Raw genomic sequence first — 10,307 nt, forward strand, 5'->3', positions numbered from 1 at the left:
GACTTGTGGGAGAAGACAGGACTCCAATGGGGCTCCCGGTTTGGGAGTTAGAGCCCTATTTCGGTCTAGGGAAACTAGTTCCTTAAGAAACTTGAATTTGAGGTGTTGATGCCCCAAAATCACCAAACGGGGTCGGATTGGCACGAAACTTGGCACACACGACCGCCTAGGCACGAGAGACTTGTGGGAGAAGATGAGACTCCAATGGGGTTCCCGGTTTGGGAGTTAGAGTCCTATTTCGGTCTAGGCAAACTAGTTCCTTATGAAACTTGAATTCGAGGTGTTGACGCCCCAAAATGACCTAACGTGGTCGGATTGGCACGAAACTTGGCACACACGACCACCTAGGCACAAGAGACTTGTCGGAGAAGACGGGACACCAATGGGGTTCCTGGTTTGGGAGTTAGAGACGGATTTCATTCTAGCCAAACTAGTTTTTTAAGAAACTTGAATTTGAGGTGTTAACGCCCCAAAATCCCCAAAAGGGATCGGTTTAGCACGAAACTTGGCACACACGACCGCCTAGGCATGAGAGACTTGTGGGAGAAAACGGGACTCCAATGGGGTTCCCGATTTGGGAGTTAGAGACCTATTTCGGTCTAGGGAAACTAGTTCTTTAAGAAACTTTGAATTCGAGGTGTTGACGCCCCCAAAATCACCTAACGGGGTCGGATTAGCACGAAACTCTGCACACACGACCGCCTAGGAACGAGAGACTTGTGGGAGAAGACGGCACTCCAATGGGGCTCCCGGTTTGGGAGTTAGAGTCCTATTTCGGTCTAGGCAAACTAGTTCCTTAAGAAACTTGAATTCGAGGTGTTGATGCCCCAAAACAACCAAACGGGGTCGGATTGGCACGAAACTTGGAACACACGACCGCCTAGGCACGAGAGACTTGGGGGAGAAGACGGGACTCCAATCGGGTTCCCGGTTTGGGAGTCATAGCCATATTTCTGTCTAAGCAAACTACTTCCTTAAGAAACTTAAATTCGAGGTGTTGACGCCCCAAAATCACCAAAAGGGGTTGGTTTAGCACGAAACTTGGCACACATGACAGCCTACGCACGAGAGACTCGTGGGAGAAGACGGGACTCTAATAGGGTTTCCGGTTTGGGAGTTAGAGCCGTATTTCGGTCTAGGCAAACTAGTTCCTTAAGAAACGTGAATTGAAGGTGTTGACGCCCCAAAATCACCAAACGGGATCCGATTGGCACGAAACTTGGCACAGATGACTGCCTAGGCACGAGAAACTTGTGGGAGAAGATGAGACTCCAATGGGGTTCCCGGTTTGGGAGTTAGAGCCCTATTTCGGTCTAGGCAAACTAGTTTCTTAAAAAACTTGAATTCGAGGTGTTGATGCCCCAAAATCACCGAAAGGGGTCGGTTTGGCACGAAACTTGGCACACACGACCGCCTAAGCACGAGAGACTTGTGGGAGAATACGGGACTCCAATGGGGTTCCCGGTTTGGGAGTTAGAGCCATATTTCTGTCTAGGCAAACTAATTTTTTAAGAAACTTGAATTCGAGGTATTGACACCCCAAAATCACCAAACGCGGTCAGATTGGCCCGAAACTTGGCACACACGACCGCCTAGGCACGAGAGACTTGTGGGAGAAGACGAGACTCCAATGGGGTTCCCGGTTTGGGAGTTAGAGACCTATTTCGGTCTAGGGAAACTAGTTCCTTAAGAAACTTTGAATTCGAGGTGTTGACGCCCCGAAAATCACCTAACGGGGTCGGATTGGCACGAAACTCTGCACACAAGACCGCCTAGGAACGAGAGACTTGTAGGAGAAGACGGCACTCCAATGGGGCTCCCGGTTTGGGAGTTAGAGTCCTATTTCGGTCTAGGCAAACTAGTTCCTTAAGAAACTTGAATTCGAGGTGTTGATGCCCCAAAACAACCAAACGGGGTCGGATTGGCACGAAACTTGGGACACACGACCGCCTAGGCACGAGAGACTTGTGGAAGAAGATGGGACTCCAATGGGGTTCTTGGTTTGGAAGTTTGAGCCCAATTTCGGTTTAGGCAAACTAGTGCCTTATGAAACTTGAATTCGAGGTGTTGACGCTCCAAAATCACCAAATGGGGTCGGATTGGCACGAAACTTGGCACACACGACTGCCTAGGCATGAGAGACTTGTGGGAGAAGACGAGACTCCAATGGGGTTCCCGGTTTGGGAGTTATAGCCCTATTTTGGTCTAGGCAAACTAGTTCCTTAAGAAACTTGAATTCGAGGTGTTGACGCCCCAAAATCACCAAATGGGGTCGGATTGGCACGAAACTTGGCACACATGACCGCCTAGGTATGAGAGGCTTTTGGGAGAAGACGGGACTCCAATGGGGTTCCCGGTTTGGGAGTTAGAGCCCTATTTTGGTCTAGGGAAACTAGTTCCATAAGAAACTTGAATTCGAGGTGTTGACGCCCCAAAATCACCAAACGGGGTCGGATTGGCACGAAACTTGGCACACACGACTGCCTAGGCACGAGAGACTTGTGGGAGAAGACGGGACTCCAATCGGGTTCCCGGTTTGGGAGTTAGGGTCGGATTTCTGTGTAGCCAAAACTATTTACTTAACTATCTTTATAATTATATAGTAGTTAATTTTTTATTTTTTTATGTAATTAAAATATTAACACATAAATATATTGCCATTAATTATTTTTATTTTTTATTTTCAGATATTTCCTGAGTAGCAGTTTGCTTCTTGTGGAATGCAGGCGTGTGAAGATTGTGACAAACTTTTGTTTTTGTAATCCACGGAAGAATCATGACGAATACTTTTATTTTTGATTTACGTTCTTTAGATTTGTGAACATTATGTATGTATTGTGCAACATTATGTGATGGGATAATTTTGTTGATGCGTTGTTATGAATGGAAGAATACTTTAATTATGGATGAATTTTTATTTATATATAGGAATTTTTATATTATTATATAATTATCGATTTTTTTTAGTTATTTTTATTTAATACAGGTAATTTTCATATTTTTAATAATTTTGTTGTAGTTTTTTTTTTCTTTTGAGACGGTATTATACCGTCTCAAAAAAGGTTTTTTGCGATGGTAGCATAGCCGTCGCCAAAGATATTGGCATTACTAGTTAATTGAAACAATAGGCCTTTAGCGACAGTATCCTTCACCGTTGCAAATACTATTTTTAGCGACGGTATTTTTACTGTCGCAAATAACCATTTTCAACGACGACATTTTTTCGGTCTCAAATAAAACTTTTAGCAACGGTAAAAATTTTAGCGACGGTATTTTTACCGTCGCTAATAACCTTTTTAGCGACAGCACTACAGTGCCGTCTCAAAAACTTCAAATTTCTACACATTAATAGCGACAGTATTTTGCCGTCGCTAAAAGGCACTTTTGCTGTCGCCTATATTTTGCGACGGCGTCATACCGTCACTAAAGGCCTTTAGCAACCCCCTTTGTTGCGACCCCCCTATTACCGTCGCTAAAAGTCCACTGCCGTCGCAAAAAAGCTTTTGAGACGGGGTTTTTGGTATTTGCGACGGTATTTTACCGTGGCAAAAAGCAAATTTTTTGTAGTGAAAGACTCTTTTTGTTGTATGTTCAAGAGATTGATGGCGAGCTTGTGGCCCTCAGTGACTAAAGAGGAGAAGAGGAAGAAGCTAAAAGAGACGACTTCGAAGACTAGAAGCTTCTTGTCGGCGACGATGCCGATGTTGGTTTGGGGTGATAAGAGAGAGGCCTCTGAAAACGGCGACCGTAAGAAACACACTGCCCCCAACAATATTGAACGCACTCCATCTCTCTCTCTCTCTCTCTCTCTCTCTTGTGCCTTGTGATGAACCCTAACCTTCTATTTTTCTTTTGATTAGAAGTAGCCAAAGAGTTAATGTATTTTGAATTTTTTTTTAATTTGTGTTTTGGTATTGGCGCTTTTTTTTTTAAAAAAAAAATTAGGAATTGTATATTTTATATAAATATCAAATTGGAATATTTTATACAAACACACCTATTTGGCGAGTGTGATTAAATATATATATATATATATATAATCACACTTATTTAAAAAATGTGATTAAAAAGTAGTAATGTATATATAATCACACTTTAATTAGAAGGTGTGATTAAAAAATATATAAATAATCACACTTTAATTAGAATGTGTGATTAATATATATATATATATATATAATCACACTAATTTAAAAAATGTGATTAAAAAGTAGTAATGTATATAATCACACTTTAATTAGAAGGTGTGATTAAAAAATATATAAATAATCACACTTTAATTAAAATGTGTGATTAAAAAATATATGTATAATCACACTCATTTAAAAAGTGTGATTAAAAGGTAGTAGTGTATATATGTAATCACACTTTAATTAGAAGGTGTGATTAAAAAATATATAAATAATCACACTTTAATTAGAATGTATGATAAATATATATATATATATATATATAATCACACTTATTTAAAAAGTGTGATTAAAAAGTAGTAGTGTATATATAATCACACTTTAATTAGAAGGTGTGATAAAATATATATACATATATATAATCACATTTAATTGAAAAGTGACATAAAAAATAAATATTATCACACTCAATCAAATTAAGTGTGATTAAAATATCAATCTAATTTTTTTTATCACACTTCCAATAAAAGTGAGATTTTTTTTTTGTTGTTGTCAAAGTGTGATCTTTAACTATTTTGCTTGATCCAAATTGGTTCTACATTGTCTTCAGAGGAACGTGAACAATTAGTTGCTTTATTAACAGAATTCAAAGATGTTTTTGCATGGTCCTACGAAGACATGCCATGAATTGACCCTGAGATTGTACAGTATAGGATCCCTCTCGACCCTGAGGCCCAACCTGTCAAACAGAAACTTCGCAGGATTGGTCCTTGAAAATTAAAAAAGAGGTTACCAAGAAAATAAATGCTGGATTTTTGTTCGTATTAGAATATCCTACTTGGTTAGCCAATATTGTGCCAGTTTCGAAGAAAGATGGCAGTATCCGAGTTTGTGTTGACTTTCGGGATTTGAATAAGGCTAGTTCAAAGGATGATTTCCCATTGCCACATATTGGCGAATTGGTAGACTTCACTGTAGGGCATGCCTTACTGTCATTCATGGATGGTTTTTCAGGGTATAACCAGATCCTTATGGCTCTAAAGGACAGAGAAAAGATAGCATTTACCACACCATGGGGGACATACTGCTACAGGGTTATGTCATTTGGTTTGAAGAATGCCGGGGCCACTTATCAGAGAGCTGCTACTACTTTTTTGCATGATATGATTCACAAGGAAGTTAAGGTGTATGTAGATGACATGATTGTCTAGTCCAAAGATCGAGAAAGCCATTACACTGCATTGAAGAAATTCTTTGAGAGAATTAGGAAATATAGGCTAAGGCTAAATCCACATAAATGCACCTTTACGGTAACTGCAGGCAAGATGTTGAGATTTCTGATCACACATCGAGGAATCGAAGTTGATCCATCTAAAATTAAGGCCATCTTAGAATGCCACCACCAATGACCGAAAAGTAAGTGCGGGCTTTTTGGGAAAGTTGCAATTCATATGAAGGTTTATTTCAAAATTAACTTTAACTTGTGAACCGCTATTTGGTCTGTTGAAGAAAAGGAAGAAGTTTCAACGGGATGATCGGTGTCAGTTCGCCCTCGAGCAAGTTAAGCAATGTTTGCAGAATCCGCCTGTGTTATCGCCACCCAAGCCAGGGAAGCAGTTGATTTTGTATTTATCAGTGACTGAATCAACCATGGGATGTATGCTTGCACAAGAGTCGGATGAGAAAGTGGAGAAGGCCATCTAATATTTAAGTAAAAAGATGCTTGAATAAGAGGCCCGCTATACTCCTTTGGAAAAAGCTTGCTTAGCTTTGGTATAGGCCACCAGGAAGTTGAGATACTACCTGTTAGCTCACTTGGTAGTTCTGGTTTCAATATTAGACCCAATCAAATATCTCTTTGAGAAACCAGCACTTACTGGTAGGCCAGCTCGTTGGTTGCTTTTGCTTTCCGAATTTGACCTTAAGTATGTCACTCGCAAATCTGTCAAAGGAAGGGCCGTGGCAAAATTTTTGGCTGATCACCCAATTGAAGGAGAAAAAGATATGGAGTACTCATTTCCAAATGAAGAGGTTATGCAGATGGAAGAAGATACTTGGAAGTTGTACTTTGATGGAGCGTCTAATCAATTTGGCTATGGGACAGGCATGTTGCTCATAGCGCCAGATGATTCCCATATTTCCTTAGCTTTCAAACTCCGATTCAAGGTATCCAACAACCAAGCAGAGTATGAGGCGTGCATTGCCGGATTGGAAGCAGCCCTGGAACTAGGGGCAATAAGGTTGGATGTAATTGGGGACTTGAACTTGGTCGTCTCTCAAGCCAACGGAGATTGGAAAGTTAAAGAGGAAAAAATAAAAGTCTACCATCAGACCTTGGACATGTTGATCCCATGGTTCGAAAAACTAACTTTTATAACTTGGTAAGAGAGAACAACCGATTTGCTGGTGCGTTGGCAACCCTAGCATCAATGATAGATATACCGGTCGGGATCAAGATGCGCCCAATCCTTATAGAACAAAGGTACGCCCCGTGTATGAAATAATAGCTGCAACGGAAGAAGTTCAAGATGAAAACCCTTGGTACTTTGATATTTGGAATTTTCTGGAAAGTGGTACATACACACAAGGGGCAAACACCAAAGACAAAAGGGGGATACAATGTCTGGCCACTCAGTTCGTCATTTGTGGAGATAAGTTATACAGGAGAGGGCATTTGGGAATGCACAAGCTGTGTGTAGAGGAAGAAGAGGCAAAGCGTATCGTGGAAGCCATCCATGGAGGAGAGTGTGGAGCCCATATGATCGGTATAATGCTAGCCAAAAAAAATTCTTAGACAAGGATACTACTGGTTAACCATGGAGAGTGATTGTATCAACTTTGTTAGGCGATGCCACAAATGTCAAATCCACGCCAATCGCATGAATATTCCGCCATCAAAACTCTACAATATGACTTTGCCTTGGTTTTTGTCAATCTGGGGCATAGATATCATTGGGGCAGTCACATTGAAAGGTTCAGATAGGCATCAGTTCATCTTGGTTGCCATTGACTATTTTGCCAAGTGGGTTGAAGCACAGTCGTATTCAGTGTTGAAAGCATCGTACGTGGCCAAATTTCTCAGGAACAACATTATTTGCAGGTACAAGGTACCAAACGAATAAATTTAAGACAGTGGTTCACATTTCAAAGGAGAAGTGGCAGTTCTACTTGAGAAGTATAACATGGCTTTTCACAAGTCATCAACTTACACGCCACAAACCAATGGAGTCGTTGAAGCTGCAAATAAGAACATCAAGACCATTCTGTGTAAGACGGTAGAAACTTATAGAGGTTGGCTAGATAAGTTGCCTTTTGCACTTTGGGGATACAGGACATCAATCCGAACGTCTGCAGGGGCAACCCTTTACTCTTTAGTATATGGAATGGAGGCTATTTTGCCGATTGAGTTGGAAGTGCCTTCATTAAAGATTATGGCTGAATGTTAGATAACAGAAGCTGATTGGTAACAAAACCCATTTGAGGAACTAATGTTATTTGATGAGCGAAGATTGAAGGCGTTATACCATATTCAGGGGTATCAACGCAAGATTGCCAGAGCATTCAACAAAAAGGTTAGGTCAAGGAATTTGAGAGAAGGGGACTTAGTGTTGAAAGACAACCGAGCTCCTATTCACGACCCTAGAGACAAGTTTAGACCCAATTGGACAGGTCCCTACATCATTAAATCAATTTGGTCAGGAGGAGCAGTCATTCTCATGGATTTGGATGGTTTGGAGTTCTCACAACCAATCAACATAGACAAGCTGAAGAAGTACTACCCTTGAGAGGCTCGCTAGGCTGAAAACCTGAAAGGGCGACCCAGGCAAAAGTTAGAGCAGAAAAACAAAAAATAAAAAAATAAAAAGATAAAAAGAAAAGGAAAAAAATAAAAAATAAAAAAATGAAAAGCTCGCAAGGTTGAAAACCTGAAAGTGCGGCTTTGACAAAAGTTAGAGCACAAAAAGAGAGTATCAATACCCGAGTGAACCTTAACCGGAACTACGTATGGCCTGATTCCTATCTTTGGGATACGTAGGCAGCTTCATCTTGAAGTTTGGCTTTAATCATTTTTCAACTCACTCATCTCGTCCATGTTTGATTAGTGTATCTTTATTTGACTCGGCTATCCATATTTGATTGGCTCGTCCCCATTTGATTCAGTTGTCCTATTTCTCCTTCATGACAAGTTTAGTCGCAAGACGAATTTAGTTACACTTTTCAAGGGTTGATTTCATGTTGATTGAGTAGTGGTCATTTGCGTAAATAGATTTTGAGGACTTTTAATGAAGTTGACTGATTTTCTCAAAAATTATTCCATTTTTCCAAAACTCAGACCATTCTTTAGACCAAAAAGAGAAAATTTTCAGTGCTCATAATTTGGCTCATATGATTTCAAGATAGAAAATGGAACAAGTGTGCTAATGTACCTCTCATGTTGATCAAAATCACTTTAGCAGAAAGGAAAAACAAAAAAAGGGCAAAGTGATGAACTATGGGGCACAGTTGAGTCAGGTTTTCTATCCTTTACCCACACTATCACCATAATCAGGCAATCGCCAAAAAATGCACAGTAGTTATCGCTGGCGATGCTTTTCCGTCGGGCGATCGACCGGTGTTGCTTTGTTTTATGTTCATTTTGCTCCGACAAGCACAAAGGGGTGTGTTTTGGGATGATTTTTGCTTCATTTTCATTTCATTAAATTGTGTTTTGTGTTTTGGTCAGTGATAGGCTCAATATTCTGTTTAGAATTCACTAAAATGCAGCCATTTTCAAGTACAAAATTTAAAATAAAATGATTTTTATGTTCAGTATTGTGCCATTCATGCCATCCCGATTTGCAAAACAAACTTGTTTTATTAATGCCAGGGATCAACCCCGATCAAAGTTGTAAAAAACACAAAAAACAAACCTAGAAAAATCGAAAATAAATAAAAAATAAAAATAAAAGAGAGGGATCTTTTTCTTATTTCTTCTCCAGCAGCAGCCCGGCGATGAAGATTACAACTGGCATCATTTGCACACAACTTCGTTGCCTGACTTTAGCATCAACTGCCTCGCTGTATCTTTACTCCATTGAAGCTCTTGAAGACTCTACCTCGGCCTTGGTAGAGCTTCCGAAGGAGATTATTCCTCATCGGCCATTAAATTGGTTGTGCGAAGAAACTCCGAATCGAGCCACGGAGGTGGCCTGTCGTTTCAGCTCTTTGTTCTGCTTTTTCAGCGCACTAATTTCTGCTCGAGCATCTTTGTACATACGTTGGAGGAGGGAGAGTTGTGCATTTAACTGATGAACCTCACATGTCCTGTTCTGTAGTTGACGAGACAAGTTGGAGACTACAGTCACGATCTCCACACATGACCTTAGGGTATACAAGTTTGCTTCGATGTTAGATTGTGCCGCCATTATTTTCTCACCTGATATCGTTGGAAAGCTAAAAACAAGGGAAGGAGAAGGAGCCCATGGTTGAGGTTCATAGGAGTCAGAATCGGTTATCTCTATTGTGGACTCGTTCAAGTCCGAAAAAAGAATGAGAGAACCGTGTGAAGAAGCCAAGGCAGAGGAGAGTAATGCAAAAGAAAGAGGTTGCAAAGTGGTGGCAAAGGAAGTTTGTAGGCTTTTGCTCTGCCTCTCTTTCTCTCACAGGCCTCAACTTAAGAAAAGAGCGAAGAATAAGACAGAGGGAGAAAGGCCGAGACGATCATTAACAATCGGGGCAGAATTGGATAGCCTGTCAGTCAGGTGCCGCGATTATTGAAATCTCATGCTAGACACGATGCTTGAAGAAGATAAAGGAAGAGAGAGTGAGACAAAAACAGAGAGAGAGGCGGGAGAGTTGTATATATATATGTGTGTGTATATGTATTGTACATCTATGTATTATATATATTTGTTTGAATATTTGGTCACAAGAGTGGCTTGGGCTCAGTGGTTCGACTCAGTGGCTAAGGATTGAAAGCCTGAGCTTGAGGTCAGAGGTTTGATCTCCCATAGCAACGAGTGTTTATTTTGTTTTGTTTTGGTTTTATATATATATGTCTCGTATGCCTACATATTATATATATTTGTTTGCATTTTTTTGTCACAAGGGTGGCTTGGTTTAGTGGTTTGGCTCAGTGGTTGAGGACTTAAGATCAAACGGTCGAACCTCCGTGTCCTTGCATTTTGTGTTTTTTCT

The sequence above is a fragment of the Camellia sinensis genome, chromosome 8 (genome assembly GCF_055761805.1).
Source record: "Camellia sinensis isolate YWXY chromosome 8, ASM5576180v1, whole genome shotgun sequence".
Lineage (NCBI taxonomy): Eukaryota > Viridiplantae > Streptophyta > Magnoliopsida > Ericales > Theaceae > Camellia > Camellia sinensis.